Raw genomic sequence first — 18,909 nt, 5'->3', positions numbered from 1 at the left:
TCTATCTATCTATCTATCTATCTATCTATCTATCTATCTATCTATCTATAGACAAGGTCTCAAGTAACTGAGGGTGGCCACAGAATTCCCATGCAGCTGACGAGGGGCTTAAAATCCTGATCGCTCTGCCTCCACCTCCCACAGGCATTCACCAGTATATCTAGCGTTCCAGTACTTACTGCCAGCAACAGGAGATGCCTTCTTCCCTCTTCCTCGCTCAGCACCCCTCTCTCTCCACCTGCTCATAAATTATCATTGTGACTCACAGACATTGACTACTCAGCCTACGCTGGGCACAGTTTTAGGTCCGTTGCACACATTAACTCTATGGAATAGAGCCTACCAATTTTTAGCCATGTTCTAGATAAAAGAACAAGTCCTTTGTCCAAAGTCACCAGAGAGGAGGTAGCAGAGCCAAGAATCATCTGGCTTCTGCGCTTGCCCTCTAAGCTTCTGTGCAATTTTGGACATGCTTTCTGTACCAACCTTATTTTCTGGAAATCGCTGCAAAGTATCTAAGTCTACTTCCTTCAACTGATATGAAGGCATGATTCTAACAATTCCAACCTGTCTACCTTCTCCATCTCCATACAAACTTTGGCTAAAGCAGGTAACAACAGTCAGCACTTGACTTTCCTGCATTTTGATGTTTTCCTTTTTCATTTAAGTAGAGCATGTCAGTGATGATTGAGTCAAAGGCTGTACTAAATCAAGTACATTGTAGGAGATACATTCATTTCTATCAACTAGGAACATCTAATCTATACCCCAAGTTTTGTTCTTTGGAGGATGTATTCATCTTGGGAGTGAAGAAGGCTGGAGGAGATAGCCCAGTCTCTTCTCCTGTCACCGTAAATGAAGCCCAGACTTAAAATACACCACAGCTCTGCTGGCCCCAACAGTGTCATCTCTAAACTAAGAAAGATAAGAAAGAGTCACACCTCGGGGCTTCTGGGTTAAATCTGAACCAACTGGCTGCATGTGCCAAGACCACTACAGGGTTAGCAAACAATCACTTCTCAGTTTCAAACTTATTCTGTATCTAAGCACCCAATGTGACATCAATTCGCCATGAGATGAATATTCAAACGAGATGCATTTTAGCCAGGTGCCCTGGCTTGTGCCTGTAATCCTAGCTGGGATCAGGCTGACATAAGAGCACCACAAGTTTGAGGCCAGCCTGAGCTCCAGAGAGAGATCTTGTCTCAAGCAAAGTAAAGCAAAACAAAATAAAGATTCGGTTCAAAACCAAAAAGGCACGCTCTAAAGGCCCCAAGTTCCCTTTAGCAAACAAGGCAAACAGTACCAACAGAAGCTGTTTGCAAGTCCAATCCCGGGCTAGGAACAGCCAAGTACTCAGTGTTACCAGAAAATTCAAGGTCAGCACTTGCAGCCTCATTTCCATCACCCAGCGCTGCCTTTGACAAAGGCTTGGCCTACATTCTGAAGAGCTGTATTCATTCCCCAGCTCACTATTTCAGCCTCACACAGACTCCTGTTACTTCAACACTCCCGAACAGTGTTTGGCCTTTTCCCTTCTTCCTTTAGATGACACCCAAAGAGACAGAGAAAACAAAGAAAAACTGTGAGCTTGGAGTGATTTCAGCTAAAGCCTTTTGGATAAGCATCCCCACGTGGAAATCTACCCCTAATAGATCAGAGAAGATCCTCTAAATCCTACCTGGTTTTTTAAAAATTACCCTTGAAACACTTGGTCAAAGGAGTGCTGTCTGACCTATATGGGGTTTTCCCTCCACCCTTCTCCACCCTCAGTACACAACTGAGACTTTTCAAATAGCAAAGGATCTCTTGTCAGGTCTTACAGCCAAATCAGGGCATCTTCAAAGTGGCTGGGTTTGACTTTGCCTTGAAGAAAAGAAGAAAATGCTGTTGATTGAAACAAAAGCAAACCACAGCAACAAAAGCAAATCTGAGGCATCCCAGAGACAGCCTGACACCCTCTGTCAGTCTTCCTAGGGTCAACAAGTCCTTGTGAAGCAAGCCCTGCAAGCTCCCGCCTACGCAGCTGATGGGCTGGAAATGCTTTCTAGTGAGCAGACTCCCCTAAACCATCCTGAAGGCCCAACCGGGTTGTGTGGGCTACATGGACTATTGACAGGTGCACAGCAAAGAGCTTCTGTCAAGAAAGTCTCATTTACTTTCTTTTTTTACCTATTTGGCTTTTCAAGACAGGGTTTCTCTGTGTAGCTTTGGCTGTCCTGGACTCACTTTGTAGATCAGGTGGGACTTGAACTCAGAGATCCACCTGCCTCTGCCTCCCCAGTTCTGGGATTAAAAACGTGTGCCGCTACACCCTGCTAAGTCCCTTTTTCTTAATGCTTTGCAATTCTTCAAGAGCAAAGCAAACAGAGCCAGCTGTGAAGGAATTAGCTGTAAGTGGGCACTGGATTTTTTTTTTCTTTCTTTCTCATCTCATGAACTCATAGTGAGTCTAAATCTAGCCAGCTATAATGGTTCCCATAGATTAGGGACTCCATCAGGATGGGCTGTGGGTTTTGGTTTTCTTTTACTTGCCAAGAGTATTCCTGTTCTCCTAGAAGAGTGGCTTTATTAATGTAGGTGAGGTGGCAACATGATGGCCATTTCAGCCCTTGGGAGGCTGAAGCAGGAAGATGGCCAAGAGTTAAAGGTCAGTCTGGGTTAAATAATGAGAACCCATGTCAAAACCAAAGAAACTGAACATCAAAACATAAAAAAAATGACCATATTTGATCATAGTGATTACTTGACCAATCTACAATTTCCCCAACCTACTGTGTGCAGAAAGGGAGAAAGCAGTGCCCAAACCCTCCAGGAAAAGGTTAGCATTATAATATTCTCTCTTCAGCCGGGCTTGGTGGCACATGGGAGTTCCAGGGCATCCAGGGCTACACAGAGAAACCCTGTGCTGAAAAACCAAAAAAGAAAACAAAAAACCTTCTTAGCTGGTCCTGATGGTGCATGCCTTTAACACATCCTCTGTGAGTTCAAGGACAGCTAGGACTACGTAAAGAGCCCGATCTCAACAAGCAGACGAAAGTCTCTCCTGACATCTGTTTTTCAGAAGTGTTTTGGCTTCCTTGAGTGGTAACATTTCTCCATCCTTTGCTCTCACTCTCAAAACCACTTCCCAAATGTGAGGGATGGAACTAACCGCAGGCCGAAGTCTGGGTTAGCAAATGGCATGCAGGTTTTATTGTTCTTGTCATCTGCTACTGCTCGATAAAGGCTTCCTGGAGTAATGCGGGATATCCCAGGCCTGGCCTGGACCTGGGAAGGAAAGGTATTGTGTCAAATGTCTGCCACAGGCTCTCATGGGAGGCCAGCCTCGGGGGAGCTGTGGCATAGAGCCGCCATGTCATGGCTAAGCCCACTGTGCTGGTGAGAGTCTAATGCCTAGTGGCATGTGCTAATAACCCCAACACTGAAGAGCAGAAACAAGTGTGTGTGTGTGTGTGTGTGTGTGTGTGTGTGTGTGTGTGTGTGTGACTGGCCAGGTAGTCTAACCAATTAATGAAGTCTGGGTTCAGAAAAAGACTGTCTCAGAACTTAAGGTGGTAAGTGATAGAGGAAGACAACTGATCTCAATCTCTGGCCGCCGCACACGCACACAGTACACACTCATCCACACATACACATGCACACCCACACACACCACATGCACAAAGAAAAAAATAAATAAGAAAGTGAACATGCGTGTTTCCCAGAAAGGAGCTTGGCTGAGGAATTAGTTGGCATATTTCACGAGGGGCATGGGTGGAATTTGTTCTCAGCTTTAAGAGCACGGTGACAAAGTACATACAACCCTATAGTCCTCCACAGTGAGGGGCGTAGGAAGGCACTGGGCAGCCGCCCCCATCCCCAGCAGTTATAGAGCCTCGGTGATGGGACCAGGCAGGTAAGAGGGAAGGAGAAGAAACGCTGGAAGAACTGGCAAATGGCAGTGGTCTCAAGAAGAAGAGGAAGCAGAAAATCAATGCGCTGCTTGTTTGATGGGAACCTCTTAGTTCTGAGGCAGCAAAAGTGTCTTGACCAATTGATAATGAGGACTTGCTGGCTGTCAGCTCTGTTCTTAAGCATGAGATGGGCCAAGTGGATGCCTAGGAAGGGAAGAATCATGGTTCTTTTGTGGTTTATCCGTCCTTCCGGTCTTTTCTACAGCAGGCTTGAATACTTAGGAGGGGCCTGCCAGGTCAGGTCTCTGAAGGGGTAGAATTTGCCTCCCTGGATCTTCTTTGTTTTGTCAGCCAACTGGCTCCCAGGTGGGGAGACATTTCTGGCATTGAAAGCAGTACTCAGCAGGCAAGAGACCCGAGAAAAGAAAAGGCCAGGGAGTGGAGGCAGCCATGTGACACGGCAGGCAAACACAATTAACAGTGCTACAAACACACTGAAAAGACTCCTTCTGCCAAGAGAGAAAAGCAAAGGAAAATTCATCTCAAAGGGAACCTTTTCGTTCCCTTGGTAGCGGCAGCCAATGGCAGTCACATTTCCTGCTCTGTCCCTTCTCAGTGTGGATTTCCCCAACATTTCAAACTATCACAATAAGAGTTTGACTGCTTCATCAATGCCCCTTACTAAATATAATTCATTAGTATTTTAAGCTGGTCCTTTCTTTTCTGGGGATGACATCAGAGCCTCTCACAGCCATTCTGTCCCTGTGTGCTTACAAACAGACACCCCGTTGGCAGCAATGGATGGGTAGCTGAATTTGTGGAAACCAATATCGCGATTATCTTTACGGCATTGAGTCACAGCCCTGGAAGTTTGCTCCTCTGAAGACTCGCTCCTGTAGTGTGAGAATTAGCTACAGCAGTGGGGTCTGGAGGCAACCATTTGGTATTTGGTAAGCAGGACAGGCTCCCCAGTTAGGTAGCATTAGAGTGATGACACTTCCGTTTACTCCTAAGTTGAGTGACCTGAGCAAGTCTGTTAAGCTTGTAGTCTCACTGTGTCTTCACTTTATGACACAGATCATAATGACACCCCCATTAATAGGGCTGTTGTGAGACTGAAAGAATTATAACAATGAATCCTTACCTTCTGAATCCTATTTTATAAGATTGACAAATGATGTTTGGGGTATACTTCAAAATGATCTGGAGGTAAGCTACATAAAAAACAAACAAATGAAAAACCTTGGCAGGCTGGACATGTTGACATACAGCAGTACCCAGGAAGCAGAAGCAGATGGATTTCTGTGAGTTCAAGGCCAACCTGGTCTGCACAGTGAGTTCCAGGACAACCAGGAATATGTAGAGAGTCTGCCTTAAACCCTGCCTCCCCAGAAAAACAAAAAAGAAGAAAGACAGATGGATGAACAGAAAAACGAAAGAAAGGAAGGAAGGACTAAAAGGAAGAAAAAAAGGAAAGATACTTGGCTCTGGTTATCCAGATTGGGTTAGAACCTGGGGAGAAGGGGGCTACCATCATTCTGTCCCAAAATGTTGAATGCAAATTTAAGGAAGAGAATACAATGCATTAAAGCCCTTCAAATACAGTAGAAATGTGTGCTCAATAAATAGAACCTGTTAGAGGTCGGGAAGGGTCTCTTAGGCTTTAATCACAGTTACAGTTGTTGGGAGTTAAGCCTGCCTCTGGACACTAGCGCAAAGGGACATGGGTGGAGGCAATGCAGACTTCACTGTCAGTTGAAGCCATCGTGACTGCCCAGGCTTTCCGTGTGGAAGTTTGCTAACTCAACTGAATTCATTAAGTATTCATCATACCACATCCACACACTCAATCACAAAGAGCTACAGATTCACTGTGTCTTCAAATAGTTATCACTCCTACCCAAAGCAAAGCATTTCTAAGTGCTGGTGACTGGTGTAGCCCTTTGACACACAGATTTGAGGGAGTACAGGCATATAAAATAAAAAAGTGTTCAGTGAAGATTCCCTCCTAACCCTACTCTATGCTCCTGATGGATTCAGGAAACCACGTATACCAATTCAGTCTGAGCTCCTTAGCTTTGGGAATTTCTTAGATAAGGTGCTGAGCTGGACAGGAAGCCCTACCCTGAAGTAATTCTAGGTTGGATACTCAAGAAGCCCTTAACTTAAAACTAAATCAGCATTTTCAAACGCTGTGTCCCATCATTATGAAAGAATTTGCGGTACCAGCCCTGATACAGACCAACCTGACTCATTTGTAAACTGGGATGACAGCTCTCTCATCAAGTTGCTACAGGGATTAGAGAAAACACAAAGTACATTTCATCAAGTCTGGGACACAGCAGTTGCTTGGTACGTGTTGCTGTATTGTGCTTTTATGTAGGAATAGCCCTATTATTATCTCCTTTGGAATCCAGTTAGCACTTAAGCCCAGTGGTTCCCTGGGCATAGAGACATCACACATAATTGCAGACACTTCAGTGTTTTCTATTTCACATGACAAGATTTTTATGGAGCAGCAACGTTCTACACAGAGCTGCTTTGTGGATGACTACATTACTGTCATTGGTGACTATCTGTCCTCTCTTGTGTGATTCCCCACTTCTTTAAATGTCTTCTGACAGCATAGTTCTTATACCCAAAGAAAAATTATAAGTAAAATGTAAAGAGAAAAACAAGGCCCACTTCAAGTCTAAGAATTACTGTTATTATGAAGCGCTGGCTGAAAGGCACTGTGAGAGGGCGTGTGTGTGTGTGTGTGTGTGTGTGTGTGTGTGTGTGTGTGTGCACATGTGTGCATGTGAAACAAAACAGAAGCACCCTTAACAAGAACTTCAGAGGCCGTTTCTTCTCTAAGAAGCTGAGATGTAATTTAAAGCCCTTATCTTACTCTTACATACAACCAGTACTGTCTCTTCTTTTGTCTTCATTTATTCTTCTGCATATGAATCCTGACTTCCTAAGACTGTATTACTTTTTATCGTCTGGTCCTCCTCATGAGCACATTGCACCCTGGAAGGCATCGTCCCCTCTCCGTATCACTAGAACCCAGAACAATGTATTTCTTTTGCATTTGAGAAAGAACACCCTGTAGTCTTGAACTTTCTGTGTAGTAGAAGATGACCTTAACTCCTGTTCCTCCTGAGTCTCCCTCCTAGGTGCTGGGGTTACGGTGCTCCTCCAGCCTTGAGCGCTATATATATAGTGTGTGTGCGTACGTGAATACACTGTTTAAGCATAGGCTCATGCATGCTGTGACACTGCTGTGGAGGCCAGAGGACAACTTTCCAGAGTCAGTTTCCTCTTTCTGCTGTGGAGTCTTGGGGTCACATTGAGGTCTGTCTGACTTGCCCAGCAGTTTTACCTATCAAGCCCTCTCACCAGGCCCCAAACAATAATTTTGAATAAATAGTTTCATTTCCTTTTTCCTTCTCCACTCAACTGAAGAAGGGAAATGAGCTCTGAAACTTGGTTTTGTGAAAGTCTTACATGGCTGAGCACTAACCTGTAAACAAATAGACTGAGCATGCAACATATGGAGAGTTATGGAGAAAGGAGGAAAGCAAGGACTGCTCCAGGCTATGCAGAGCACAAACCCCTCTTATTTCTGCCTGCTGTGCTATTCCTTAAGCTGTCAAATCACGGGCAACAGCAACAAAAGCCCTCTCCTCGATCCCAATGCTACCTTTCTGGGGTTGTTTCTCCTGCACTGGATTCGGAGCACAGAGATCACACTGAAGTAACCCTTTCCTAAACTGTGTGGACACACTGTGTCAACTACCACAGCTGCATAGCCCAGCACACAATGCTTAAGTCTAAAGTTTCCTTGTTTCTTTCACGAGAAAAACTGCAGTCCTTGTGTCTTATAGGCTCCTGGTGTGTGTGTGTGTGTGTGTGTGTGTGTGTGTGAAAGAGAGAGGGAGGGAAGGAGAGAGATAGGTATTGTGTTTCTTATATCATATGATTCCTTACTGTATCTAGCTCACTGATGGGCATTTATTAAATGGTCAAAAAAATCCCTACAGATGGACTGAAATTTCTCGTCTGAAACCCACTTTCACTGCCTGATGTCATTTATACCTCAACAACATTGAGTTCCCCTTTTTTCTGTTATCTCTATGTCACAGTGACTGTCCGGCTTCAGAGACCTAAAACTGTTAATGTCCCAGATGAAACAGAAAATCATCAGCGAGGCTGGGCCTAGTGGCACAGGTCTGTGATTCCAGATTCTCAGGAGGCTGAGGCAGGAGGATTGAAAATTGGGAGTAAGGAGAGAAGTTAAAAAGAAAAGGGGAGACTGGAGAAGGAGGTCAGGAGCCCTGTGAATTGGGGCTTGGGGGGTTGAAACCTGAGAAATACCAGGAGCATTTCCTGGATTAATCAGAACCTCTCGTGTGGAGACCTGAGGAAGCAAACCTTCCTGAAATGCCACCCGGCATCCACAGTGCTCTGAATCTGCCTGCGTGGCATTTTACTACTGTAGCCGTTTCAGCATTAGCCCATGCAGAAAATGAACTCCCCTTTCCTGGCTACTCAAGAGAATACTGTTAACACCACTGCTTTGCTTGAGCGCAGGATAGAGAAGCTAAGGTGGGATTGATTTCTGCACTGACTTCATTTTGCAGAACATAAACCTTGAAATTTGGATATCCTTGCCTCCCATTGCTGATTTCCTGTTATCCTCTGCTTATAGTTCCATCAGTGATCTCCTCAACAAGTCCAAGAAGAAAACGAGACAACTGTTTTCCCCAATAAAAGGTTTCATTCTCCCGCAAAGCATTGTCTGTAGGCATAGTACTTACATTTCTTTCCCTCCATCTGCAATTGGATTGAGTAAGCACAGTGTTCCTCCAGTTTCTGGAGTACAGCCCTAGTGAATATTCTCTTGGACCAAAAGAGTAGATGCCACGGATGGGGCAAACACACTTTTAAGACCTGGATGAAAAGCTGCAAATGCTCTCTTATTTGCCGATACAGTCTCCTTTCCTACTTTCCCCCTTTTAATCTTTGACAACATTAGCTGGGAATGATAAATGTCACCACCTCTGCTGCTAGCTGTGTCTCAAGATCAACAAAGAGGCCTCTTAAATCAGTAACCGTCACCCCGGTCTCCTTCAACTTCATAAAAGCCTGGGAGGCAGAGGTTGATTAAAGTCTGGGAATCAGGCTGGCTAGACTAGGAGGTATGCCGTAGTCATTTAGGTTAACACTCCTTAAGATCTGGATTATTGCTACACCTGTGGTATGTTAAAATTTATCACAATTAGTATTAGCAATTCATTCAATGGTTATTGCTCTGATGTAGTATCGGATCCTCTTCACACAGGAGAACAGAGTTAGTGTATGATAGTTAAATCTTTATTGTCAACTTGACTGGCCTTTAGGACCAGCGAGGAGAGATACACACCTCTGGGCACGCCTATGAGAGGTTCCAGGAGGTTTCACGTAAGTACCAACCCTGCAGTGGACAGAAGCACCGCATGGGCTGCCATCCCAGAGCCAACAAAAAAGGAAACGATGGAAAGCCAGCTGAGCCCCGGCCTCTCTCTCTCTCTCTCTGCTTCCTGGCTTTAGATTCGGCCCTCCTGATGCCAGGTTCCTGGGTCAGGATTGACCATTCCTCAAATTGTGAACCAAAATAAACTCCTTCCTTTTTATTCTCCCAGTTGTGTGGGAGCTGGAGAGAAATTGCATGTATATATGAACATAGAAAGACAGGGAGAATGCATACATGTATGCTCATGTATGTATGTGCACATGTATGTGTATGAATTTGTCTACTTCCATGCTGGCACTGAGGCGACAGGTGCACACGGCTGTGTCTGGTGTTTACAGGCGTTCTGGGGATCTGACCTCCTGTCCTCACGCTTATGCATCAAGCCCGTGAGACCCACTGAGCTATCTCCATGGCCCTCTTCCTTCCTGGTGCTGCTTCCTGTCAGGTGTTTCATCACAGCATTGAAAGAAGTAACGAACGGAGTCTGTTCGCTCTGTAGATGTCCTGGAAGCTTATGAGACTCCCCTAGGCAGGCAGAAGAGAAGAACCTTCCTTCACCGCAAAAGGCTTATCTCAACCTGATTGTCTAACTCGCTTAACTTGTTACAGAGAGCAGTTTCTTCACCTTCGGGGGAGGAGTCCTTTTTAATGCAGCGTGAGATTATACGGCATTTATTTAAGCTACTCTAAACTTCTGAGTAGGTAAATGACTACTGTCCTACGATTTACTGGTAGTCTTTGTTCTGTGCACAAACCATGATCTCTGAAGGCAAAAGAAGAAACTATTTGGGAAGAAGGAGGCCAGCAAGAGGGGGAAAGTTGGGGAAGGGAGCGAGCACATAGAAGAATTTCCTCCTCTCAGCTCTGAGGACAGTGTTGTCTCGAAGTTAGCTCTAAACTGTAGCCTCCATGGAAGCAGAGATTGCATTTCTGCTCATCATTGCATCCACGATGATGCAAGCTTGTATCCACCTGTCGCTAAAACAAAAGCCCAACTGAAAGATACTTTTATTAGTGTGTGTGTATGATGTATGTGGCCATGTGGGTATGTATGCATATGCCAATGTACATGTGGGTGCTTGAGTTCACGTCAGGTGTCTTTTCCTTAGTTCTTGAGATAGGATCTCTCAGTCAGAACTCAGAGCTCACCAATTGGCTAAGCTGGCTAGCCAATGAGCTCCAGCGATCCACGTGGCTCCATAATTCTCTCGCCCTTGCCTCCCACTACTGGGTTAACAGAGGCCCTGTACCCATCATTTCCTACGGACTCTGGGGACTAACAGTCTTCACTATTTCACAGTAGGCAGCTCAGCAACAAACCAATCTCCCTAACCCTGTGTGTGCTATCTTCTATTATGTTTCCTCCTCCTCCTTTGTCTTCTTTTTTTCACTTTTCTCTTTTTGTTGGTTTTTGAGGCAAGATCTCACTGCATAGCCCTGGCTGGGCCTGGAACTCACACCAATCTTCTGACTAGAGCTTCCCAAATGTTAAGATTATAGACACAAGCCAACACAACTCCGGCCCCCTTTACACACACACACACACACACACACACACACACACACACACACGAATGCACACACTCGCACGCATGCACACATACTTTTTTTTTTTTAATGCAGGTCATTAATTTCACAAAGCAGTGGCCCTTGACTTTCAGAGTCATCTGAGAAGCATTCTAAAAATCTGATACCTAGGCCCTACCCAGAGTTTTTCAAAGGGCAGTTTTTGGTGGGCTGGGGCACTACCTGGTTAGTCCATTGTGCCACAGGAACAAAGTCCCAGCCCCATTGGTTTCAGCTAAAAAGCCACTCTCATTTACATCCCTGTCTAGGAAGCACTGTGCCTTCTCAGGAATGCGCCCTACTCCTACGCGAGGGAAGACCTACTTACTCACTGAAGTGACGCCAAATTGAAAGAAGAAAACAGCAAGGAAGAGAAATCAAAGAATAGCCTGGGCTTTTCCCTCAGACTGCAAGTCAGGCCGCGCACGGCCAAATGTAAGTGGCTAATGGTAATTTGCTAAAAGTAAAGGGACTTCCACAAAAATTCCTTGCTGAGGGCGAAGGGACTAGGGAAAAGCAAAAGTCCACAGGCAAACAGCCTTGCCTGCTCACACAGCAGAAGCCTGAACCCTGATGGAGAAGAGTCGTCATGATGAGGAAGAGCCTTCAATGCCAGGGATGAAAACACAGCAAAGGGTCTCTTGCCCTGGCTGTCCTCTCCCATCATAGAAAGGCTAGCGGGAAGAGAAAAGCCTTTTATCCTTATGTCCTCTTTCCTTTACACAAGAGAAGTCTTGGGACTCTCCTGCATGCCCTGCCGTCTATGCTCAGCTGTCTGGCTAGGCCTGGACTAGACTGTGAAGGAACAGCTCATCTATGCCTTCCCTACTTTTGGGCACATGGGTGGATCAAGAAATATGGATTCTTTCTGTACACAACATAATGCAGACTCTTGGAAGAATGGTCCCAGGATTTTTGATTCAGGTCTACTAATTGGTCATATTAAAAGTGATGGTTTATTGGTACCTGCTGTGCCCTACACATTTCATATGAGTTATCTCACTATTTCTGCATTATCTCCTGATTGTCTGTATTGTATTGTCTGAGAGCTTTACAGATATTCACAGCGAATAACTCGCCCAGAGTGGTACAGTGAACACAGGTGGTGTCAGGACGCCAGTACAGGCTTGCTGGGACACCTGACCTGGGGTTCTATCCCAGGGCTTCTTGATGCTATTGGCCAGGTCTGTGTTGGGAGGGGCTGCCTTGTGCTTTATGAGATGCTTAATAGGATCTCTGGCCTTCCCTCATCAGAGGCCAGCAACAACTCTCCCTATGGCTATAACAATCAAAAATGTTTCCAGACATGGCCACATCTCCAGAGATGGGAAAGAGCAACCTCCCTCCTCGTTAATGGCTGCCACTCTAAGTTGAGGAATGCTATGTATTGTTTTCCTGGTATAAGTACACAGGCCATTACTCAGAAGAGGAACTGCAAGAACAAAACAAAACAACAAAAACCACAACACCCCAACCTTCTCTGGGGCAGTATGATCTTACAGTAATGCAATCCCTTACTACAGTTTTGTATCATTATCTGACTCTTTGGTTTTGTTTAGTTTTTTAGAGACAGGGTTTCCCTGTGTAGCCTTGGTTGTCCTGGACTCACTTGGTTGACCTGGCTGACCTCGAAATCACAGAGGATACACCTGCCTCTGTCTCCCTGAGTGCTGGGATTACAGGCGTGTGTCACCAGGCCTGGTTTCATTATGTAACTCTGCAGTAAGTTTTTCAGACAGGGTCTCCCCATGTAGCACAGGGTTGTGTAGACGTCACAATTCTCCTGTCCCGATCTCTAGATTATTATGTGTTATTTTGTGTACCACCACACCTGGCCCCTAGATACTTTTATATCATCTTTCTTCTTAGCAGCTAAGCATAGAGTAAGGAAAAAAAAATCTTCAAAGAGCTAACCACCTCAAGCTAGATTTCCCAGGGGAGACCTATCTGTTCAGCTTTCTCCAGGAAGTGGAGGTGGAAGCAGGAGAGCTGTCATGGTCACACTTACTTGGGAATCACCTAGGAGAAAGGCCTATGGGCGTGTCCTTGAGGGCTTACCCTAAGCTATGAGCTGTGTATTCCCATGCACTGGGGGCTCAGGCTGAATGGGAAGGAAAATAGGAGGAAGTGGGGTGAGCATCAGCATCATCTCCTTCTGCTTCCTGAGACTGCAGCTCTTGGCTCCCTCCACTGTCCTAGCAACCTCGGTGAACTGTTCTCTCAAACCGTGAGCCAAATGAACCCTTCCTTAAATTGCTTTTATTAGGGTGGGGTTTTTGTTTGTTTGTTTGTTTATTTCTCAGCAACAAGAGGAGTAGCTGATTTAAGAACATTCAGTGGAAGTCATATTAATCCTTGGCATAGCAAGTAATTAAAAGTTTTGCTGCTACACACTCTCGAGACAGTGTATATAGCACATAGAGCTCTGAAGAGGCAAAGCCCACATATTATGGCTCCTTACATTGCTGTTACTTGCAGGCCTCCGAGCTCTCAAAAAACACTGATTACTTCACAAAATATGGTGTTCTGTAGTAACCCCTGATCATTTGATTAGAATTACGTAAAATTATTATACCGTCCTCCTGGTTTATTCCTCAGTAGTAAAATTCACAGGAAAAAAACAAACAAAAACAAAAAACCTTAAAGTCAATACAAAACAGCTGAGAATGGAATGGCAAGCCATTCTTCCTTGTCATAAAAAAAGAAAAGCATAGTAAACTCGTATTTTAATAAAGAGGAGTGTTCATCGTAACCATCCCTTTCCCACTCAGGTCTGAGAACATAGCTTGGTTGATGGGACATTGGCACAGCATGTATGAGGACCCAGGCATAATCCCCAGTACCTCATGGACCAGGCACAATTGTGCAGGTGCCTGTGGTGCCAGAACTCATGGTGGAGAAAGGAGGAGCAGAAGTTCATAGTTATTTACACCTATGCAGTAAGCTCTAGGCTAGTCATTTCAAAATAGGCTAAGCAAGCTTTAAGTTGGAAAGAATGGAGGGAGGAAGGGATGTCGAAAGAATTTTGAATCATGCCTGTTAATAAATAGTTATCCTAAAGTAGCCAGACTCCGCTGAGTACTCACTCTATGTGTCCTGAATCAGGCACGGAATTCTTAAAACTTTATATACAAATCATATATAATCTTTCCCATAGGACCCTGGGCTCCACACCCATTATTATTATTGTTTTAAAACAGATATCATTTGAAATTTAAATTATTATCTGCATGATAAAAACTGAGGTCCAAAGAGGTGAAGCAACATGTCTGAGGACCTAGACCAGAGTCAAGCCCTGGTGGTAGGAAGCATCTTGCTGCATAACCTGAAAAGAAAATCAAGGATTTAGGGACAGTGAAGAAGAAGGAGGACCTAAGTTCAGCTGGCTTTCCTCACTGCATGCCCTGGAATCCTTATGTTAAATGCATTTTCAGAAGTCATCCTTTTCCATTTGCCTGTACATAAAGTTAAAAATCAAACTCAAAACTCAAGCTCTGGGCCTAAGTACAGTTTTCTGGGTACTTTGGGGGAGAGGATTGTGATAAAACTAGTATCTTATTTTGCTGCTTGTAAAAATCTGCAGCAATAAAACTGCACCACAAAGAATATCAAGCTGAAAAGAGCCTTCTTTTTCAGATGGCCTAATGCATTATAAGATATACTAATTACATGATATTTCTAAGCTATTTTTCTTATACCTACTAGAGTAGAGCAGAAACACCTAAATGAAGGTGGTAATTTTATTGATTTGGAGTTTTGTTTTGTTTTGTTAAGATGGTCTCACTACGTAGTTTGGCTTGAACTTGGTATACATACCAGGCTGGCCTCAAGCAGAGACCCACTTGCTTCTGCCTCCCAGGTGATGGCATTAAAGGCTGTGTCACTACGCCTGTCTGATTCGGGCCTAAAATCCCTCCCAGTGGCTCCCATTGAGAAGGCTTGGCCTGTAGATCTGGGAGGTGGGTGAGGAGGGAAGGTTAATGGGAGAACGGCCTTAGAAGGCTCTGGGCCCCTTCTTTGTCTCTCTTTCTTTCAGATTACTGACTACCATCATGGGGCAAGCAGTTTTGTTCTGCCGCTCCTAATGCCGCCGTTCTGCTCTTCCATAAACCCACATCAACCACCTCTAATGGAGTGTGGTCTCGCAACCCGTGGTCGCTCCATGAGGCTCACATGTCAGGCATCCTGCACATCAGATATTTACATTACGATTCATTACAGTAGTGGAACTACAGTTGTGAGGTAGCAAGGAAATCATTTACGCGTCGGGGCCACCACAACGTGAGAAGCTGTACCAAACTTGCAGCACGAGGAAGGTTGGAAACCACTGCTCTGGAGCTTCCCCTGGTTGTTCCTTCTTGCTTCTGAGTTGATTATCTCAGGTGTCTTTTTGCTGTCATAAATCTGACACAGCTTCTGAGTAAGCACTGATAAAAGACAAAAACAAAACAAACCCTCCTGATGTTTACTGGGCCTCCCCCGCCCTCCTTTTTTGAACTGCTAAACCTTCAGGAGAATCCTCACTGTTTTCATACTCCATTTTATAACCCCATTTCTCCAGGAGCCCAAGTTGGCCTCATTCTGCCTTTGACTCTGCCAACTGCAGGTCTGCAGGCACCGGGACAATCAGCAAATGTGCTGCAGTAGCCGAAGGCAGGTCCAGAGCAGGCGCTCCGGGACTGTTCTCAGCAGTGACAGCCAGCATCACTGCATTTAAACCCAGCCTGCCGGGGGGGGGGGGGGCTTCTGAAGGGGAGAAATATTCATTTGAATGTGTAAATACAGGCATATTTATTTTAATGCCTGGATTAAAAGCTGAAAGCATCAGCTGGCATCGCTACGTCGAAGCGGATAAATACACGGCTGTGATACTGATGTTGCGGATTCTTGATGCAAAGGGTCAGGCCGTTCAACAAGCTCTATATGAACGCGCCTGGCGCAACAAAAGCTAAGCTGGATATAATGTTTTGAAATATAAGTGTGTTTTTCTGTAAGTTTGCATAGCTATTGAAGACTTCTCTTTCTTGAAGGAAAAAAAAAAAAAAAACACGAAACAACCAAAAAGATAAATTAAAAAGCAACACCAACATCACCAGCAACAAAACAAAAAAATCAGAAACCAGACCGGGAAATCTGTGGTGGAGCATAATTCCAATAGGAGAATTATGTGGAAGTAGGTGGATTTCTGTAAGTTCAAGGCCAGTCTGGTCTTCTAGTGGACTCCAGGCCAGCCAGGAATACACAAGACACCATGAAAATAAAAGAAACAAACACACAGAAAACCAGACCCACTAAACGTTAGTTTCTAAAACAGTTCTTGGGAATTGGGGCTGTAGTTGAGGTGTAGAGTACCTGCTTAGCAATGTGCTAGCCTCTGTGTGTGAACTTCCACACTGCAAAAAAACCCTAAACTGCTTCCAAGTGTGTTGGCACACACTTGTAATCCCAACACTTGGGAAATGGAGACACAAGAGTTAGCTATGTGATAAGTTTGAGGCCAAGACTGGGCTACATGAGACCTTGTCCCCCCAAAACTAAGGTAAACAAACAGACTAGAAAACAGCCCTCTGCTTTCTCAGGGGCAGGCACCTCAGTGTGTGCCAGAGGATGAAGCTGTTCTCACAGCCATAAGACATTCTTTCCCAAAGCCAAGTACCTCCCAAAGCGAAGAGATCACAGCTACCAGTTACCGTGAAGCAAATAAACTGCTCACCACAAAAGAGCAGCAATATAGGATAGGTCAAAATGCTCAGCATTAGTTAAATGAAGAGACTTCCACAACCAACCGTGCTTTGATCATGTTTTTAGATATGCGTAGACACCTGACCTCTGAGAATGCCAGCGATGGAACAGTACAAGGATGGAACAGTACAAACGAGGAGGCAGGCCTTGAATAAACTTAACAGGGCAGATGTGGATAACTTCTTATTAACGGCGAGAGAAGAGACCTTCGCTGATACGAACACCTATCACAGTACGCGAGAACACATGAAGTTTGCCTGTGAAATGCAGTGTCCTCCGGCTCGGTTGTTCTCTCGGAAGCTGCCTCTCACTGCACAAGAGCAAACAGTACCTGTGGAGTATAACTCTACATTACATGAGTTCTGTGCAAAGCACAGAAGGTCGATAGCCCTTATGTATTTGAAATCTCACTCCACGACTATTCCCTTTAGCATAGTCTCCTCTCATCACATCCCCCAAACAAAGCCATCCCTAGTCCAGGTCAGAAACATGAGGTGCCACTTAAGACAAAATGCTCACCGGAATCAGGGGTCTCTCTGTTATCACTGGGTACCCACAACTGCTCAGAAAGCTGAGGCTCTTGGCTGCCTCCAGCTCCTGGCAACTGGTCCCCCTCCCACTAGGTCCTCGGTACTCTTGGGCTGGCGAACGCTGGGTCCCTACTTATCCTGTCCAGATTTCCTCAATCCGCTGCTGTCAAGGGGATATCCTCTTGAGGTGTCCAAGACCACCTCCACCGAAAAGACATTTCCAAGAAAAGACAGATATTCCCATCACTGTCCCGACGGACCACCTCCGCCCCTTCATTTTCCCATCCCTCAGTCCACCATAGCCCCCAAGTCAGCAACCCAGGGCTTTCAGCAAAACCAAGCTCTCTGCGGTGTCTCCTTGGAGAACCCCTGCTCCATCTTCCCTAAGGAGGAGCTCAGGCCTCTCTCACCTTACTCTTTCCGGGGTTCTCCTCCCTCGGGCACCCTTCCACCCCCCCGTTCTTCCTCTACTCTGGCATTCCCCTCCGGGGTTCCTTTCCCCTCTGCCCTATGGAGGGCGCCCAAAGATGCGCACAGGACTTTCCCTCTAGATCCCGTCTCTTCTGCTCTCTGGGCTCAGACACCCTTAGTTCAGGATCCTGACATCTACTCCAACCCCCTCCTCACCCCACCCCCGCTCTCCAGGCTCCCATCCCCTAGCTCCTCACCATCGCAGTCCGGATTCCCTAGCCCCAGCCCCTCAGCGCTCAGCAGCTCCCCAACTCCACTGTCTGAACTGCCTGCACTGCATTCTAAAAACCGGTATTGAAACTACAACATCGGGTCCCAGCCCCGGCCTCTAGGGTCGGGGTACCTGGCAATGCCGGTCTACATCCCTTCTGCAGGGTCAGGTCCGGCGCTCCCCAACGCCGAGATCCTTACATCCCCGCCTCCTGGTTCTGGCAGAGGCTCCCCAGCATCGCAGCGGAGACCTGCTCCCTGCCGGGCTTCCCGCTGCACCCCACTTTCCCGCCCCCCTGCGACCGGACTCACCAACATCAGGCGCGGCCGTGCAACTGCAGCCCAGCCCCGCCAGCCGCCCTCCCGTCTCGGGCTCCGGGAGAACTCCCTTCGAGCGGCCCTGACGGCCGAGGGCTCTGCACCCGAGAGCGGCCGGGAGGAGGGGACAACCCTGGCGGCGACGCCCAGCTCCGCCCTTTCCCGGCCCAGGGGAGGGCTGCACAACCGGGAGCACACCCCGCTGCCACAGCCGCCGCAGCCGAGGAAGTTGCCTGACGCCGCTTCCTTCCACCTACCTTCAGGCCCTCGCCACCCTCCCCCACCGTTCACTGCAAACTCCTGGGGGCTTGAGACCGCAAGGGGTGCGGGATGCACTCTTGCGTTCTTCCCCAAAACCGTTTCCTGTGTCCCTCGGGAGGGGGAATAACAAACTTCTTCTGCCATTTCAGGAGCCTCTTCCAATCCCGGCTTTCTTTTCTCTCATTGCCCCAGCGTGAGCATTCACGGTAATGCCCAGGAAATCACGCTGTGCACCCCACGGAAGCCCTGCAGACACATTTTCACGTCGAAATGCAAGACTCATGCTTCTGCTCTGATTGCGTGTGTGAGCTCATGGAACATGCTGTGCCAAGCAGACCCTCGGCCCATGTAACCTCCATCCAGAAAGTCTGCCCACAGTGGCCGGAATTGTTCTTCACCCACAAAGCACTCTGTATTC

The 18,909-nt window shown here is 46.3% G+C and overlaps 1 protein-coding gene across 3 annotated transcripts in view; it reads right to left on the bottom strand.

Annotated features, from left to right (window-relative positions):
* The window catches only part of Paqr8 (progestin and adipoQ receptor family member 8), a 47,570-nt gene extending 29,249 nt beyond the window's left edge, over window positions 1-18,321 (bottom strand). For 2 of the 3 annotated variants that reach the window (XM_055605793.1, XM_055605802.1), the window contains exon 1: window positions 18,225-18,321. The gene's annotated coding sequence lies outside the window, so the exon portion shown is untranslated. Of the gene's footprint in view, window positions 1-18,045; window positions 18,090-18,224 lie in introns of those variants that run through there. The other variant, XM_055605820.1, reaches the window with a different exon arrangement.
* Window positions 18,322-18,909: the final 588 nt, after the last annotated feature.

This window comes from Psammomys obesus, unplaced genomic scaffold (assembly GCF_907164565.1).
Source record: "Psammomys obesus unplaced genomic scaffold, mPsaObe1.curated_primary_1811, whole genome shotgun sequence".
NCBI lineage: Eukaryota > Metazoa > Chordata > Mammalia > Rodentia > Muridae > Psammomys > Psammomys obesus.
This window is presented reverse-complemented; position numbering and strand designations above follow the sequence as displayed.